Below are 19,614 nucleotides of genomic sequence, written 5' to 3'. Positions count from 1 at the left end.
TGCATCTTCTGCAGACTATTTAGATAGGATTCACATTAATGAAGATTACCCGATTTGTCCAAGATTACACAATGTAGTCAAGTGAGAGAGTAGGGATTAAAACCCAGGGCTACTGGTTCCACAGTCAACAATTTAAGCTCCAGATCTTTTCTAAGAAATCGAACATATATTTGTTTAGTAAGTCATTTCTTGTAACGGCAGTTTATTTCCAAAATTTGGATCTTTTCATTCGGTCTTATGAGACCAGCAAGCAACAAATAGAACTCAAAAAACTAAAAATGGCAATCTTGATACATCTTAATTTAACCAATACAACAGAGAGGATGTAGCCTAACAGCTAGGGCGGTCGATCTCTAATCTGGGGAACCAGATTCAAGTCTCGGCAAAGACTCTCAACATACTGTGATTCTGGGCAAATCACTTAATCTCCCCATGCCTACGTGTCCTTGTGTAACACAACTGGTGCTCATGTAAAGCGCTCTGATACCATCGGGTCAAGTTTGCGCTATATAACAAAAATGACTAACAAAATTAAAAACTAACAATATAGCACTGATGGGCAATGTTGACATCATGTATAGCCCATTCTTCAAAAGCATCCTTTCTCATCTTGATATAATGTCCCACACCAACAAGGCCATACCCATGATAGTCAACAGCTGCTTAAGGGGGGAGAAAATACTTAGCAGCTGGTCTAAATCTGAACATGACCAACTTTGCGTGCGTAGCGAAGCACCCTATCATGGGAGCTGGCGATGCCAAGCAGTGGGCACAAGAGAAAACAAACATGGAAAAGAGAAAAGGAGCACGCCCATGTGCTTTCAATGTATGAGCCAGCTGGAACATGATTTCCTATGCCACATTCTTATTAAAAGTAGACATTAGCTGTTTGTTTGGAGTTCGTTATAGCTTACAGTAATGCTTTGTCTCTCAGGAGAAGGAAACCCGCTGGCAGAAGTAGGTTTCAATTTCCAGATTTATCAACTTCTTAATTGAGTTGCTGCTAATGAAGGAGCATTATTTTGAGTAAAAAAATAGCACCCAGAACAATCAATAGTATGTTTTAGGGGCGGAACTAGACTCCCAGCCATGGCTGGCCTTAACACTGGTGACGCATGGTGCAACAGCTTTTTCGGCGCCCTGTACCCCATTTCCTCGTTCTCTATGAATTCCCTCACTGCCGCTCGCCAACAATGCACCTCATCTCTTCATATCCCCTTTCTGGTCAAACGTTTCGTTTTTTTATAGGGCTACCTGTAGTTTACTCATAGTCACTTCTGTGATCTGCATGGCACACGTTCTTTGTAGCAGGCACATTAACCCTCTGCGCTGTGTGGGTGGCCGGAGTGCCCATGTGAGTGCACAGTGAGCGATACAACAGTGTGAGAGTAGGGTGAGAGGAGTGACTGCAGGGTGAGTGAGGTGACCGTATGAATTTGGGTGCAGATGTAAGTGCAGAGTGGGACGAATGAATGTATGGTTATTGATGGGCTTGTTTGAGTGAGATTGCAGAGTAAGCAGTGAGGGGGACAGGTGAGTGAAGTGTCACATGAGTGCAGGGTGAATAGTGTGCTCGTGTGACTGCAGGGTGAGGCACAGAGTGAAGAGCGCAAGGGCATTATGAGTGCAGAGTGATCACTGTGATTGCACAGTGAGCAGTGTGCTCATGTGACCGCAGGGTAAGTGGAGGGAGAATGGCGTGAGTTCATGGCGAGTGGCATAAGCGCAGAGTGGTCCCGGTGAATGCAGGGTGAGCGAGTGAATGGTGTGAGTGCATGGTGATCAGTGTGAGTACATTATGATTGCTGTGAGTGCAGGGCGAGGGTGAAAGTGAAGGGCAAGAATGAGGAGTGAGTTGTCTGAATGCAGGGAGCATTCCCAGACATTCGAAGTAATTCAGCATGTCATTGAGGCCTGGCATAGGGTTTCAGATATATGTTAAACTATTGCTCTTATGGCATTATTCAGGGTCCTGGGATTGAGGGTGGAGGAAATAAATATTGTGCTCAACCTGCAACAAACTTCCAGACTTATGATTAGGGTGGCCGCTCATTATATTGATCTCGCAGACTGTACATAAATAAGCAGTCACCTAAAGCCTATTTTCAGCACTTATATGTGCATACTTGGAACAACAAATATAAATAGAGCACCTTTTTAATTGTGTTCTAGGCCTGCCTGAATGATCCGTGACTGATAATTAAAGAGAACTATGACATAAAAGTCACATTACAAATGTATACATACTATTACAGGCTTTTTGAATAACAAATGGATGGATTTGTTCTTTTGGTAACACTACTATATTCTTTTTCATGAAATGCTTTCTCACACTACGGCAGCAAATGTAAAATACAATTGTAAGGAATAGGCAGAGTGGGGGCCATGGGGTACTGGAACCAGAAAAAGCCTCGGTAACAAGTTTACAATGTATGTAAATATGCAATATTGACTTTAAAGACCTGTGAAAAACTCTGGCGTGCCGGATATAAGACTCCAGACACAGCCCAGCCGAGCCCCCAACAGCTGGAGCTGCAGAAGTCCGGGCTGAGACACATGATGGGGGAGCTGAAGTCCTAGTAGCCCTATGGGCGTTGCATGACTGGTATGTGTGCATATAAGAACATTCAGTTAAACGTTCACTGAATGCCTCCGCAGCAACACTTCAGCCACCACCTCGACCCCGCTAACTAAAGGGCGTGCTAAAGGGGTGCACACAGGCACAGTTTCACTACAAGGACCTTACGCCTAAATGCTAGGAAGAATTGAGCAGAACAGTTCGATGTAGGTGCAAATGCTTCTAGCAAAGTGCTATAAAGGGGTCTCTGGCATGACCACTGACGACCTGCAATATTTAATTTTATCGACCATCCCAATATCGGAATAATTAATAATGACAAGAAAACTTTGATTTTAAATAGGGGCTGTGTTAATTTTGCAGCTCAAATGCATTTTAAAAAACAAATGTGATGTAAATTAACCCCTTAATACCACCCGCTATGAGTCTGTCATGATGCGACTCAAAAGATTGAACCCAAGGTGACCCACAAAATAGAAGGCACATCAACCTCTATACGGCCAACTACGAATAAGATTTCATTAGGGCACTTTACAATGTTAAAATGGTCAGAACACTGGCGCCCCCTAATGATCGCATACTACAGTTACCTCAAACCTTTACCACACCCACTGAGCTATCTCCTTGTGAGCACAAACCAAGACCCATAGTACACACACAGATCGCAGTGCGGGACAAATCAACCTCATGACCCATCCAGTGGGCGCTGCAGCTGGAACCTTGTGGCCCTAGGCAGCACCAGGCATTTACCCGGTGAGTGGTTTAACTAGAGCTTGGCTACACACACAAACACACATATATATATATATATATATATATATATATATATATATATATATATATATATATATATATATATATATATATATATATATATATATATATATATATATATATATATATATATATATATATATATATATATATATATATATATATATATATCCATTTCCTTCACTTCTTCTCACAGATTCAGGACACAAATGAGCACGGACCTCTGGATGGGAGCAAAATTATTTTATTTGTTGCAGTCTGCCATTACGCGTTTCAGCCCGTCCGTGCCTTGATCACATGACATACATATATATATATGATTACACTCATACATATATGTGTGTATATACGTACACATACATGCCACAAGAGATTCAAACCGGAGGAAGAATCAGAGGGACACAACGGGGATCCAGGTAGGCGATTTTATTCTCCATATGTGTGTATATGCAGACACATACATATATATACACACACACACACATATATATATATATATACTAGCAGCCCGTCCGGACGTTGTCCGGGTATGAATTACTGCCGGCCAGTAGTATATTGTTTCGTAGGATTTCGTTTTGATACCATTTCTTATCTGTGAAAGGCCTGTGAAACGCTCCGATTCACAGTGCACTGCTGATGCACTTGAGTGCGCGTTCAGTAGTGTGTGAAGTCGAGTTTCCCTACTTTATTTTTCCTTGCAATATTATATAGCGCAAACTCGACAACATGGCATGAGCACAATTTACATTACAGAAGAACACATTCATTTGTGGTAGGCACGGGGAGACAAAGCGATTTGCCTGGAATCACAGGATGTTGAGCTGATGCCGAGATTTGAACGTAGCTCCCCAGCTCTAAAGTTCGCAATTCTAGAACTTGTGGCGGGAGGTGTGCCTAAAAGTGTATGTCGGTGCTGGCCATCAATGAGCGAGACCTGTGCATTTTTCAAACCGGTTGTGAAAAAAGTATGAGTATATTGCTGGAGAAGTGGGCCGCCGTGCCACCAATGTACTTACCGGGGGAGGGTATACACCCATTATTCTGCAACATTCTTTCCGCATACCATCACTCCGCATACTGTCATTACGAAAGTACCATGACTCTGCAATGCCATTATAACGCATGGCATTACATTTTATATGCTTTTACCACGCATACATTTACAACGAAATTCGTTGTAAATGCATGAATGGTAAAAGCAAGTTTTTTTTAATGTTTGGATAAGGTAAGTATGGGTATAGGGGTATATGTTTTGGGGTACTGAGGTATATGTTTTGGGGTGTTTGGGTATTTTAAGGGTTCAGATATAGTTTTGGGTTATGGGGTACAGGGGTAGTTTTAGGGTTTAGGGATAGGTATGGGTTTTGGGGTACAGGAGTAATTTTAGGGTTCAGGGCTAGGTTTGGGTTTTGGGGTATAGGGGTATTTTTAGGGTTAAGGGGTAGGTTTGGGTTTTGGGGTACAGGGGTATTTTTAGGGTTAGGTTTGGGTTTTGGAGTACAGGGGTATTTTTAGGGTTCAGGGCTAGGTTTGGGTTTTGGGGTACAGGGGTATTTTAAGGGTGCAGGGGTAGGTTTGGGTTTTGGGGTATTTATTTATTTATTTGCGGGTTTGTATCGCGCTAGGATCACGTCCCGAAGGAGTATCTCCGCGCCTTTGGCAGCCTTATTGCAAATAAACAGTACTGGCAGTGTAACATTAATTTTGAAATAAAAAGGTTTTTAACTGTCTCCTAAAGGGGAAGTGCTCCTTACAGAGTCTCAAGGAAAGTGGGGGGGTATTCCACAGCATTGGACCAGCAATGGAAAGTGCTCTATCGCCTTGTCTTGCCTTTTTTGCTCTAGGTACCCGCAGCAGAGCCTGTTCGCTAGATCTCAGGGATCGCGAGGGTACATAGAGAGAGAATTTATTAGACAGGTACATGGGGCCTTTCCCCTGAAGACACTTGTGTATGATACAACAGGCCTTGAACTTCACCCTCTGTTTGATGGAAAGCCAATGCAGAGTGGTCAAGAGGGGTTTGGAGTGGGTGCGGGGGGGCCGGTTTAGAACAAGGCGAGCCGCGGTGTCTTGAACTACCTGCAATCTAGAGATTACACCCTCGTTAGCTGCAAGAAGTAACCCATTGCAGTAGTCTAAGCGTCTCAACACTAAGGCCTGTACTAAGGTTTTCCTGGTTGAGTCAGGAAGCAGAGGGAATACTTTCCGCAACATCCCAATGATGTGGAAACAGGACCCCACCACTTGATTGGCATGTTGCTTGAGAGAAAGTTCCTGGTCTAGACGAACACCGAGATTCTCAAACACCTGCTTGGGCTCAGGGACTGGGCCAAGATCTTGCGGCCACCAGTCGGGGGACCACAGGAGTTTGGCCTCACCGAACAGCATCACCTCCGTCTTTGCAACATTGCATTGCAGGAGGTTAGATGCCATCCAGTGGGCCAATGCCTTCATCCCCTGGGAAAAGTAGTTCCTGACCTCATCCGTGAGGGATTTAAAAGGAAAGAGGAGTTGGGTGTCATCCACATATGACACAGGGATGAACCCATGGGATCTCATGATGTTCGCTAGGGGGGCCACATAGATGTTAAAAAGGGTAGGGCTCAAACAAGAGCCCTGTGGCACCCCCTTCGAGATTCCAAACTCCTCTGACCGATAGGCACCCAAGGTGACTGTTTGGGTGCGATCTGTCAAGAAACTCCTCAACCAAGCCAGAGCCTTGTCTTCCAGGCCGATGTTAACAAGCCTGGTGGTCATGATGTCATATGACACGGTGTCAAACACCGCAGACAGATCTAACAGAATCCTGGAACATGTGTAGATCGTCTGCGACTGACAGCAAAGTGGTCTCGGTGCTGTGTCTTGGCCTGAAACCCGACTGGGAGGGGTCCAGTCCATTTGTCTCTTCGATGTATTTTGACAAATGCCTATTGACAAATTTCTCTATGATTTTGCCCATAAAGGGGAGAAGAGAGATAGGTCTTAAATTGGTAAATTCGGTCCAGGGAATAGCGGTATTCTTCCTCAACGGTCTCACTAGCGCCCTTTTCCAGTCTCTCGGGACCTCTCCAGTACTAAGAGATAGATTAATTCGCTGTTGAATTCCTGGCCCAAGGACTTCTGCCAACATAGGCATAATGCGGGCTGGGATGATGTCCTGAGGGCTACCACTCTTAATCTGAGTGATTAATGCAGTGACCTCTTCTAAAGAGATAGGGGGAAAGCTTTTAAGGCAGTCGGAATTTGGTTTCTGTTGTATGTTGTTGTGGGAAAGGTTGATTTCGGCTACCTCACTTGCCTTCGAGGCTACTATCTATTCATAGATTATATCAATCTTCTTCATGAAGAATAATGCGATCTCCTCACATAGATCTTGGGATGCAACCTATATGGTCTCACATGCTGCTGGTCTGGTAAATGTTTGTAGGATTTTATACAGCACTTTGGAGTCTTTCCCAGCCTCTGTTAGTTGTGTAGCAATGTAGTTTTTCCGAGCTGCCCTAATGGCTTTGTGGTATGCCCTAAGTGAGGTTTTGTGGTGTTCCTTATCATCCAGCCTTCGAGACTGTCTCCATACTTTTTCCAGCTTCCTGGTTTTTTGCTTCAGCAGTCTCAGGTCTTCGGAGAACCATATTTCTTGTCTATCTGCTTGGCGGGGTTTGTATATTTTCAGCGGGATGGTGGAATTTATTGCTTCACTAACTGTCTTCTCAAACCGCTGGAGCTCAGTGGTCATGTTTCCTGAGTAGTCATTGGGCAGGGGGGATTTATACACCTCTCTAAAAGTATCCGCCGTTAGTTTATGCCAGGGTCTTCTTTTACTAGCCAAGGTGGTCTGAATATGTGGCTTATCCATGGCATCGGTGTAGAACTTTAATATAAAATGGTCAGTCCATTCTACCTGGGTAGGTACTATGCATGTAGTTAGGGGTGAGTTGGAAAACTTTAGGTCCAAAGTATGGCCTACCTCATGTGTGGGTCCATGGTTAATCTTTTTGAGACCTAAGGAACCAAGATCCGTTAGGAGGGTTCTAACCTCTGTGCATTTTCTTAACTCCCCGTGCATATTGAAGTCCCCTACTAGCAGGAAGTTCTGATTTTCCTCTACAAATGGTGCTAGGGCCTCTATGAGGGCAATGGAGAAATTCCCACTCGGGCCTGGAGGGCGATATACCAGAGCGCCCTTTCTATGCACAGGGGTATTTTAGGGTTCAGGGGTAGGTTTGGGTTTTGGGGTACAGGGGTATTTTTAGGGTTCAGGGCTTGGTTTGGGTTTTGGGGTACAGGGGTATTTTTAGGGTTCATGGGTAGGTTTGGGTTTTGAGGTACAGGGGTATTTATAGGGTTCAGGGCTAGGTTTGGGTTTTGGGGTACAGGGGTATTTTTAGGGTTTAGGTATAGGTTTGGGTTTTGGGGTACAGGGTATATTTATAGGGTTAAGATGGGTTAGTGTTTAAGGATGTTGGGGTATTTTAAGGAGCAAGGGTGGGTTATGATTATGGGGTGCAGGGGTATTTAAAGGGAGCAGGAGGAACACCCAGAGCTGGAATGTACAGAACCTGGGAAGAAAAAACAATGAAATATTGGGCACAGCGCTCGCTTTTTTTTCCGTAATCCTGCGCCCCGCACACGCCCATGCCCCCAGCACACACCCACAGCACTCGATATGAGACATGGCATGAAGGGCGGAACGTACCACACGCCCCTAGCACACGCCCACAGCACAACGCAGACACGCCCACAAGGCACTACTTTGCTGGCACGGTTCTTTTACCTTTTAAATGTATATGGTGGGCATCTGCATAGCCTATGTCCTTCTGCTGCAACTGCCCTTTCCAACGCTGTATTAGGTGTTGTGATTGGTGCTGTGGTTCCTGAGATTACCCGCCTCAAATGTTTGGGCTCTCTCTTTATTATATTAGTATAGATACACACACACACACACACACATACATATATCTGCAGTACGGCTCACCAACTCAAATATGGCCATCCTAAAACGTATAGTAGACAAAGAAGGGGGTTCCCCGTGGGCAGCTTTAGGATATGGGCAGGTAGTAGGGGGGAGAGACCAATTTAAATAGAAAGAAAGAACACCCTGCCTCGGGATATAAAGGCCCCAGCTAGAGGGTCCAACAGATCTATGTGAAGGGGTGATTGACCTAGGAGCTGACACTACACATAACAATCACATGGTCCAATCAAATAGACTGTACAGTTCATGTTAGAAATATATATATTTTTTATTTTTTTAAAGATGACAAGGATATAAATATAGAATATAATTTTCGTATCACAAATACATTCAGATCATAAATAGGACATACATAGATATGGGGGCAACAACAACAGGGAAGATAGTCCTACCCAGTACCGGCCACACTTCACACACACTGTCTCATTCACTTCAATCTCTTCCCACTCTTTCTCATTTTATACCATTCACCATTCATTCTACCATTCATTCTTCTGATCCTGGCGAGTACAACACATAGGTGGTTAATGTGTTGTATGGATCGGAGTGTTGGTCCAGGTAGATGGTTTTAACTACGGGTCCTGATGTAGTTAGGACAATAACCGTATTCCTGGAGACACAAGCCGACGCGCGTTTCGGTGACAGGCCAGTGAGGCCGCACCTTCGTCAGGGCTAGGGGCAGTATACTGGGAGGGGCACAGGGGTAAAATCTGTATGAGTATTTTACTCTGTTATTAAGAGATAACAGGCATCTGATGGCAACGTGTAATGCAGGAGCACCACTGTAACTGATTTTCATAGACAGGACTTCAGGTCGATTCGGATCCGGAATAACCGGCACGTCAGCGCTGTGTTTTTTTCAATGCCCCGGGGGTCACACAAGTTCTTGATAATAGTTGGCATCTAGCGAGCCGGGGAGACCGGCTCGTCAGCGCTGTGTTTTTTTCTCCAATGCCCAGGGGTCACACAAGTTCACAATGATCATAGGCATATAGCGAGCCTTCCGTGAATTGGACAACCGTTTCTAGACGGGGTTTCAGTTGATTCTTTACTTTATCAGTTTCCTCCGTGGATAACGGGCCGATGCAGCGCCTTCTCTACGCGGTAAACTGCCTCTGCAGGAGGCTGACTGAAGCAAAGCCTTTATCCTGGGGGCTGTCTCCTTCAAGATGGGGTTCCGCCAACCGCGTCTGCCGGCCCACTGCTGAAGTCCTGCTTCTTGAAGAGGGAACACTTAGCGGCCCGGGTCACTGGGTTTTTATTTAATGAGACACTCAAAGGAGTACAACAGACCGGCCAAGAATATCATGAGTAACCTGAGACTCGTGATACACTCCTGTCCACTGCAGGCCCTCTAACGCCACATAACACTTAGATAGCTTCAAATCCCTTATGCAGATACCCTGGCAGAGGCGGATTGACCCTGTGGAGGAAATCTGAGCAAGGTGAGTGGTACTTCGATTAAGATCGTCAGAAGGGAGAGTCGCAGACAGGACGGTGAGTCGCAGACAGGACGGTGTCTCCGAGAAGACCAGAGGCCTCTGGCAGAGTCACTGACGGGATCAAGTGCTAATAGTACAGACAATCCATAGCTGCCAAGTTCCACAGTTCCATAAAAGATGAGCTGTACATGGCCTGCAACACTACTTTCAGTAGGTAGCAGGCATAGTGGACACTCCGTCTCTTCCACTGTGCCAATGCTCTGGCTACACCTCACCTCCTATGTGTCTCAAGCTATCTCTACCATCACACTTTAATAAATCCCTGGACACTTTAAAACAAATGTATATTAATACTTCGCATACCATTACTCCGCATGATTTTAGTGTGATGTTTTTACTTAGCATAAACCATTACTTTGCAAGTTTTAACTGTGCATGCATTTATAATGCAAATGGTCATAAATGTACTATGGTTTACGCTAATTAAAAACAGCACTAAACTCATGCTTACACTACACTACCTTACACTACTTAAACACCACTACACTACCCTAAACCCTAAAACACTACCCTACACTACCCAAACACCACCTCACTACACCCCAACTCTACCCTTCACGACCACGACACTACCCTAAACTCAAATACACTACTCTACACTACTCAAACACAACCCTAAAACCTAAAATACTACCCCTACCTGACCCAAAAAAACTACACTTACCTCTCTCTCCTCCGTGGTTACTCTCTTCTCCGGATTCCAGCGGCTTCCAGCGAAGTCAGATCTGCACGTTGTTGTTTGGAAACTGTGGCGCCTTCCATTTCCAAACAACAATGTGGATAGTTCATAACATTACAACGCTTGCGATGTAACAACTTGCATACTAATGGTACGCGTTGTAACATCGTAAGCGTAGTAACGCTTGTGAAGTAATGGTATGCGCACTAGTAGCCATGCACTAAAAGCTGTTTACCCTTTAAAACATGTCACCGAGTGAGTCTGTAAGTGAAAGCAAATATTTGAGCCAACATTTTGGTTGACTCTTTCCTGTTTGAAAGGTGCCCATTGAACCAGACTCGTGTTATAGCACCACAGACCGAAAGTCGAGCATTAAACACACTTCAAGTTGTGTCGTCAGTTTGCTAATTGCACAATGTGTTAACGTTAGTCACAGGAGACTGCCAACCTCAGCCACCGAATCCCTAACTACCATACGTGTTAAAAACAGTTGAAACAAAAACCTCTCCTGTACCCCAAGAATACAAATAACCATGTGCCTCCACTAATGCTATGTGAAACTGAATGCAAGAAAACAAGAACGTTGGTATTCAGCTCCCAATGGAAGCCAAAATATCTACGTCACAAACAGTTACGATACATAAACACGCCTCGGCTGCAGGATAATAATGCATTGCACGTCTCGATTATCTTCTTCCACACAATCCATACAAAGCTGTGAGGGGTATTTAGCTGGTGTATATTAACAACATGTTTCCCTTAACCAATCCCCAACGGGCGTGTATAAACATAGGGACATTTTCCATCAAAAGTCCATCTATTTCTCTTTGGAGTGGACTATGGCGGCTAGTCTGCTGCTGGGCTCTGGCTCAGGTGCTGTTGGGCTCTGGCTCCGGTGCTGCTGGGCTCTGGGGCTAGTCTGCTGCTGGGCTCTGGCTCAGGTGCTGCTGGGCTCTGGGGCTAGTCTGCTGCTGGGCTCTGGCTCAGGTGCTGCTGGGCTCTGGCTCAGGTGCTGCTGGGCTCTGGCTCAGGTGCTGCTGGGCTCTGGCTCAGGTGCTGCTGGGCTCTGGCTCAGGAGCTGCTGGGCTCTGGCTCAGGTGCTGCTGGGCTCTGGCTCAGGTGCTGCTGGGCTCTGGCTCCGGTGCTGCTGGGCTCTGGGGGCTAGTCTGCTGCTGGGCTCTGGGGCTAGTCTGCTGCTGGGCTCTGGCTCAGGTGCTGCTGGGCTCTGGGGCTAGTCTGCTGCTGGGCTCTGGCTGCTAGTCTGCTGCTGGGCTCTGGCTCAGGTGCTGCTGGGCTCTGGGGCTAGTCTGCTGCTGGGTTCTGGCTGCTAGTCTGCTGCTGGGCTCTGACTCAGGTGCTGCTGGGCTCTGGCTCAGGTGCTGCTGGGCTCTGGCTCAGGTGCTGCTGGGCTCTGGCTCAGGTGCTGCTGGGCTCTGAGGCTAGTCTGCTGCTGGGCTCTGGCTCAGGTGCTGCTGGGCTCTGGCTCGGGTGCTGCTGGGCTCCGGGGGCTAGTCTGCTGCTGGGCTCTGGCTCAGGTGCTGCTGGGCTGTGGCTCGGGTGCTGCTGGGCTCTGGGGCTAGTCTGCTGCTGGGCTCTGGCTCAGGTGCTGCTGGGCTCTGGCTCGGGTGCTGCTGGGCTCCGGCGGCTAGTCTGCTGCTGGGCTCTGGCTCAGGTGCTGCTGGGCTGTGGCTCGGGTGCTGCTGGGCTCTGGGGCTAGTCTGCTGCTGGGCTCTGGCTCAGGTGCTGCTGGGCTGTGGCTCAGGTGCTGCTGGGCTCTGGGGCTAGTCTGCTGCTGGGCTCTGGCTTAGGTGCTGCTGGGGCCCATTGGGCTGCTGGAGCACTAGGGCCTCAGAGACCGGGATCTGCCTGCATGCCTTTCAAGCCTCCAATACCAGTCAAGAGGGTCTGTACTTCAAGCGAAGCAGCTGCAGGAATCCTTTCCTTGTTTAGAACACAGCTGCAGACCAGGTAAGGGGCTCAGACAGCGAGCCGCCGACAAGAATGAGACAAGAGCTATCTACTTTACTCTTACATACCTCTCCATCTGCTAGAAAGGAAGGGGTGAGGGTTAGGCCCAGTGGCAGACATTTAAAATGCCCTCTGTCCAGAAAGCACAATACTATCCAGTGTCACTTGAGATCGCTGGGGCTGGAGGCTCCCCAGCTGCTTCATCCAAGAGGAAAACAAGAATTCCCACGGTACCCAGGCAATTGGAGCGATTCTCCTTCTTCAGACTATTTAGATAGGATAGCACAACTGGTGCTCATGTAAAGCGCTCTGATACCATCGGTCCAAGTTCACGCTATATAACGAAAATTACTAAGAAAATTAAAAACTATCCTTTTAGCACTGATGGGCAATGTTGACATAACGTATAACCCATTCTTCAATAGCATCTCATTTTGGTATAATGTCCCACATCAACAAGGGCGTATCCAGGGGCGGTGGGTGACATTTGAAAGTAGTGGGGCGCAAAGTGATTTGCATACAGCACCGTAGCGAGCGAGCACAGCTTGCGAGCGAGTCCGAACCGCAAAAGGGGGGTTTGGGGGGCTTACCCCCCAAGAAAATTTTGAAAAAAAAGAAGAAAAATCGTGCATTTTCAAGCAAATTTGAGAAAGCAGGAAGGTTAATAAAGCAATTGTGAAAGTGCAGTTATTACATTAATAGATGGCATAACATAGGTAGCTGCTTATTCAGTATAACCACAGAGCTTCATACATTCCATCCTATTATGCTCAGGTGCTGAATTCAGACTATAAGACTTTCATGAAAATCTCAGCTCTAAGAGTAGAAGAAGTTGCACAGCAGTTGGGATACAGCCTTCACAAAGCAGAGCACAAGATGAACTGAATCTTTTTGTAGTCATTAGATCCCTGTTTATCTATGTACACACACTTTATGGATGGGTTGGTGGATGCATAGGTTGGATGTGAATGAATGAGTTGTTAGACTGAACTCTGGGATGGGTTGATGGATGGATGAATGGATAGATGGATGGGTGAGTTGGATGGTTAGATGATTTGGAAGGATGGATGAATGAATGAGTTGGTTGAATTGGTGACTTGTGGATAGGAGAGTTGAATAGGTGGATGAATGAGTTGGGTCGATGTCTGGGGTGGGTGGATGGGTGAGATGAAGTGGGTAAATGAGTAACTTGTTTGGACGGATTGATGTAACGTGTTGCTATTATCTTTAAGGGATGTGTAATGATGTATCTTAGGTCCAATGCTAATGGAACTTGACTGGTAGAATTTTCATGTCATTTTCGATGGTGACAAACAGTCTAACATCAAATAAGCCATGCCTGAGAAACATTTGCTAACCTGCAAGAGTTTAAGAAGGATATCCACTAGCAAAGCTTGAAAACAAGGTGCCATGTAGACATCAGGACAGCCAGCACTAGGGCTGGTCCATGTTTAAGAGTGAATGCGGATCTGCTCCCTCTCACTGCGCTCATCCTGCCACTCTGACCTCCCCAGGATGGGATAAGGGCCGCGCTGCTGGGTCACGTTGCCCTTTGGAGATACACTGAACCAAATTATTGGCTGTAAGGAGTGCACTGAACTACGCATCAATAACCTGACCCATGGGAGAAACCAATGCTGCCAGCAAGTACCCAATCCTGCCATACATGCTTACGAACGAACTGGGAACGCAAACCAGCCCTGCCAAATAAGTCGGACCCGCTGTTGGGAGGGGGAGTCCCAGCTCTCCCACGTGGCCATACTGTGTGGGGTCGCAACTGAAAATATTATCCATGGTTGGTCATTACCCATATTAGCCCTGCTCAGCATATGTCTGTACTACATCTCCATTCCTTTATTTTTGGCCACCCTCAACCCACCTTGCTGTGAGCTCCCTCCGGCTGGAGGCTCAGGCTCACCCTTCACTTGTTGCAACTGGTATACAGCCCTATCACTTACATCATTTGCCCAAAGCAGGGGCCTCAAGCACTAAAGCCCAGCTAATCACCACCTTGAACCTCCCATGACGCCACCTCATTCACAGACGTCCACCTCTGCACAACAACAGGTCTCACTTCTTTGTGAGGGAAGCTCACACACTTACAGGTCGAGTTAAGCTCTCACTCATAGCAGTGTAAATGAACTATACGTGTGAGACTGTCCAGAACTTTAGTGTCGATAACTATTGGGGAAGGTAGAGAGTTTATGAAACTGCCTCAACACCTGGGGACTTCTCCATTTCCACTGAGTCTAAAGTGCTTTTTCACTCCTGTTTGTAAAGGAAGAGACTACTTTGAGTGACGTTTTGGTGTATTTACTCTGTAGCACAGTCAGAAACATCTTTTTTTTGCAGCGTGTAGTCTTAACCATGGTAAAGACGAGCTCCATCCTCGACGCCCCTTGCCCCCACTCTGATGTTGTGCGGCGCAGCACATCGCAGCTATTAAGCATGCAGAGAGCCTAACATGATTATGCGTTATGTGACTGACTGACTGTGCCCCCTCCCGTTCCGCCGCCCGTCCTTTCTCTCTGCCTGTCTATGGAGCTGGCACAGCCCGCGGCCCCCCTCTCTTACAAATGGCTGGCTCGTGGGCCAGAGAGGCAGCGAGCGAGGAGTGCTGTTAAAATGGATAATTTCTCTATCCCTGCTCGTGTATTTTACTCATGAACAACTACACAAAGCAAACTAGAACAAAAAGTGCGTGCGGCCTGTTGTTTGCACCACTCTCCTCCATCCCTTCTGCTCACCTCCAAACTTTGGAGGTGAGCGGAAGGGACGGGGGAGAGTGGTGCAAACAGAACACGAACCATGATCTTGTTGCTGGGTGAAATCTATCTGAAACCGGACAGGGGGGCGAAAGACAGGGTAGGGAAGGTGGGGGTGAGGGGGGTTCGGCTAAGGATGATATTAATTATAGATGTGCAGTGTAAAAAGTGAATTACAGGATGTTTTGCCCTCAGGCTCTGAGTAACATCAGAGACAACCGAAGCTCCCTTCTCGCTGTCCGATGTAACGTGAAGACACTCCCAGAATTCACTGCGGCCCCTCTATATTTCTATTATTACTGCTGTGTTTATCTCTCTCTGTAGACAACTGCCTAATGCAATAAAACCTACAAAAGGCCCCTCTCCCCCGCCACAGCTGGTAATTACCGACGCGCTGGGGGAGGTGTCTTGGTTAATGAAACACAGTCCGTCCCTGGGGGCCGCCGCAAAAGTACAAAGCTCAACGTGTGTTTAATTACTTAATTACTTAAATGAATACTTCACTATCGGGCCTCAAGAGCCGGTGCGCTTGACTGCGTCGCTAATAACAAGGAAGGGAGGCAGCGGCGCCTCTTATCTCCTGGAAATAACAGAAAAATAGGAACAAAAATCATTTTAATATCCGGATGTGAAATCCCGCCAGGTGTTCAGGGACAGTGCTAAGGCTGAGGTCACCAGGCGTGGACTATGGGACAGTAGGAGCCCTCGGCCCAGGAGTTGATAATGGCGGGGTTGTAGGTATGAAGGTGCAGCAGGCAGTGCACCGGGAACAGGGGCATTGGAAAGGCGGAGATAACCAGGCCAAGGACGTAACAGACTAGTTTGTTATTACATGATGATTTAGACACAAAACTGAAAACTCCACTATTAACCCCATAGCACCGCAGTATATAATATATCCGAACGAAGTTAGGACGGAACTGCATACACCCCGGGCACCGACCTCCAATGACATTTATTTATCCTCCGACCTGCTAAAATAAAACACAAGTTGGTACAACTGGGATACTCACTAAAAGAAGTCGACAAGCAAAGCACAGGGCAGGCTGGTGATGCGCACAGTCCACTCCACTCCACACACACCACGAGGCGAGTCCCAGGCCCCCAGAACTGGATCAACGTCAGCAGCGCCGTGATTGGCCAATCACTGCATGACTGCATGAAGTCAGACACAGTGATTGGCCATTGTGCAGTGCGGCTGTGCCACCCACGCGCGGCATCCAATAATGGATTGCCCTGCCCTGCCCTGCTGCGCGGTGACCGGCCAATCCTGGCGCTGCATGCAGCGCCAGGATTGGCTTGGGGGGCACACTAACTGCTCGCCCTGTCTCGCCCTTTTACGCCGGGGGCTGCCGCCCGGTTTAACCAGCACCCCCCTCACTAGCTGTAATGGGGGAACTTTCATGCGCATGTGCGGGCTAGATTCATCCCCAAGCAGCACTTGCGCATTATGTCTGCCTGCAGTGTCTGACTAATGTACGTGGACTCGTCCTGCTATCACTCAGACCAGAACCGCCCGCCCCCCTGCGCAGCGCACTCCCGTTTCAGTCGGGTGCTGCCCGTATTCTCGGCGGTGCTCGGATAATCCTGATAATCAATTTTAAAAATACACTGTGACATTTATTTTACTTGCAGCCGCGGGTCCATGAGCTGGTGGGGCTACGCCCCTACGCCCCAATGGATGCACCGCGCTGGCCATATCCATGATAGTCAACAGCTGCTTGAGGGGGAGGAAATAATGAGCAGCTGGTCTAAATCTGAACATGACCAACTGTGCGTTCCTAGCAAAGTACCCCAGCATGGGAGCTGGCGATGCCCAGCTGTGGGCACAAGAGTAAACAAACATGGAGAAGAGAAAAGGAGCACACCTGTGTGCTTCCAAGGTATCAGCCAGCTGGAACATGATTTCCTATGCCACATTCTTATTAAAAGAGAACAGTAGTTGTTTGTTTGGAGTTTGTTATAGCTTGCAGTAATGCTTTGTCTCTCAGGAGGAGAAAACCAACTGGCAGAAATTGGTTTCAATTTCTAGATTTATCAAGTTCTTAATAGAGTTGTTGCTAATAAAGGAGTATTATTATGAATAAAGAAAAAGCACACAGAAAAATCTACAGTATGTGTTAGGGGCGGAACTAGACTCCCAGCCATGGCTGGCCTTAACACTGGCGACGCACGGTGCAACAGTTGTTTTTTCGCTGCCCCCGACCCCATTTCCCACTTCTCCATGAATTCCCTCACTACCACTCACCAACAATGCACCTCATCTCTCCATATCCCCTTTCTGCTCTAACATTTCATTTGTTTATAGGGCCCCCAGTAGCCCAATACACTCAGTTCTGTGATCTGCATGGTACACGTTTTTTGTAGCAGGCACATTAACCCTCTGCGCTGTGTGGGTGGCCGGAGTGCCCATGTGAGTGCGCAGTGAGCGATACAACAGTGTGAGAGTAGGGTGAGAGGAGTGACTGCAGGGTGAGTGAGGTGACCATATGACTTTGGGTGCAGATGTAAGTGCAGAGTGGGACGAATGAATGTATGGTTATTGATGGGCTTGTTTGAGTGAGATTGCAGAGTAAGTGAGGGGGACAGGTGAGTGAAGTGTCACATGAGTGCAGGGTGAATAGTGTGCTCGAGTGACTGCAGGGTGAGGTACAGAGTGCCAATGCTCTGGCTTCACCTCACCACCTGTGTGTCTCTAGATATCTCTACCATCACACTTTAATAACCCCCAGACCCTTTAAAACATGTCACCGGCCGAGTCTGTAAGTGAAAGCAGATATTTGAAAGAACATTTTGGTTGACACTTTCCTGTTTGAAAGGTGCCCATTCAACCAGAGATTCGTGTTATAGCACTGCAGACCGAAAGCCGAGCATTAAACACCCTTCAAGTTGTGTCGTCAGTTTTCCAATTGCACAATGTGTTAATGTTAGTGTTAGATCTGGGGGTCTCTAGTTGGCAATGGTATCCATCTTTGTCCAAATAGGGACCCTTACTTCTAAGTCAAGATAAGGGGATTACACTCCTTAATAACCCCTGATCACCCCCTTGGCACAAGCAGACAGGTTTATCTCAGAGGCAGTGTGTTAAGCATGTGTGAATATACACAGTAATACAGTGAAAACACTACAGATGGAGACAACACAGGTTTTTATAAAAATAAGTATTCTTTATATAGACTTAACACAAGACGACAAACAACAAAAATCCACAATACTATACTAAAAGTTGACTTAAAGATGATTAAAGTTGCTTAGTTCAAGTTGATTTTAAATGCGACAAAGTTCTCAACAAAGTACCTGGATGCGTAATGCAAAGTAAACAAAAGGCTCACAAAAGGGGAGATGTGTTGGTTCTGTGATCCGGGGGAACGTTTGCGTCCTGCCTCAATGCTTGCGTAGAGTAGGGGACTCATCATGAGCCTTACCGGTGGAGGTGATGCGTAGATTCTTGGCCTGTGGGCCCATTGCGGTGAGCAACATGGCGCCTTGATGCGATGCGATGATCCGGTTGTGATGCGAGAAGATGGCGCCCTTGTTGCGGCGATGCGATGATGAGGCGATGACGCCCTGGCAGCCTTGCAACAACTCTGTACATTGGAGCCGCAACAGGCCCTGCGACACGCTTCTCCGGTGATGCAATTGCGACTCTCACGATGGCCTCACGCTTGCCCGGTGATGCAATAGCAGGCAGCTTCGATATGAACACACACTTCCAGGGAGATGCCAAGGCAGCACGCTTCTCCGACGATGCGACGATCTCAGCTGCGACGGCGACACGCTTCCTCTTGAAGCGTCACGCTTCCAGCTATCAGCTACATGCAAATGTCTGTAGATAGAATTCCCAGCAAGGAAATTAACAGGGGGAGCTGGAGGTGAAGTCTTTTGTCCCTGAGACTTCAGCAGGAGGCAAGCACAGTTCAAACCCTAGGAGAATATTCTGTAGATGATAAAAGTCCTTAAAAGGTCCTTCTCCTTTCCCTTGGCAACGAAGCAACCACTGCAGGCCAACCTAGCAAACAGCACACTGGCAGAGGGACAGTCCAAACTCCTGCAGTATCCTTGGTTTTTCTCCATGCCAGAAAGGTTTCTTGTTCCAGAAATGATCTCTTTTCTTGGGATCAGGGTCCCAATATTTACACCCCAAAATCCTTTGTTCTCTGAAGGCAGAGAGGCCTCTTCCTAGTCCAAACCAGATCCTGAGCACTTTGTTTACATGACTCTCTTCTTCCTTTCACTGTGCAGGGCAGAGACATCAGCTGCCCCAAAGCAGGTGGAGCCAGCACAGGGGAGGAAAGATACAGCTCTGGAGCACACTGTTGACATGATTCCTCCTCTCCTTTCACAGTGCAGGGCAGAGACATCAGACAAGCCAC

Source organism: Lissotriton vulgaris, unplaced genomic scaffold (genome assembly GCF_964263255.1).
Source record: "Lissotriton vulgaris unplaced genomic scaffold, aLisVul1.2 SCAFFOLD_219, whole genome shotgun sequence".
Classification (NCBI taxonomy): domain Eukaryota; kingdom Metazoa; phylum Chordata; class Amphibia; order Caudata; family Salamandridae; genus Lissotriton; species Lissotriton vulgaris.
The sequence above is the reverse complement of the archived record's forward strand: the minus strand, read 5'-3'. Positions refer to the sequence as shown.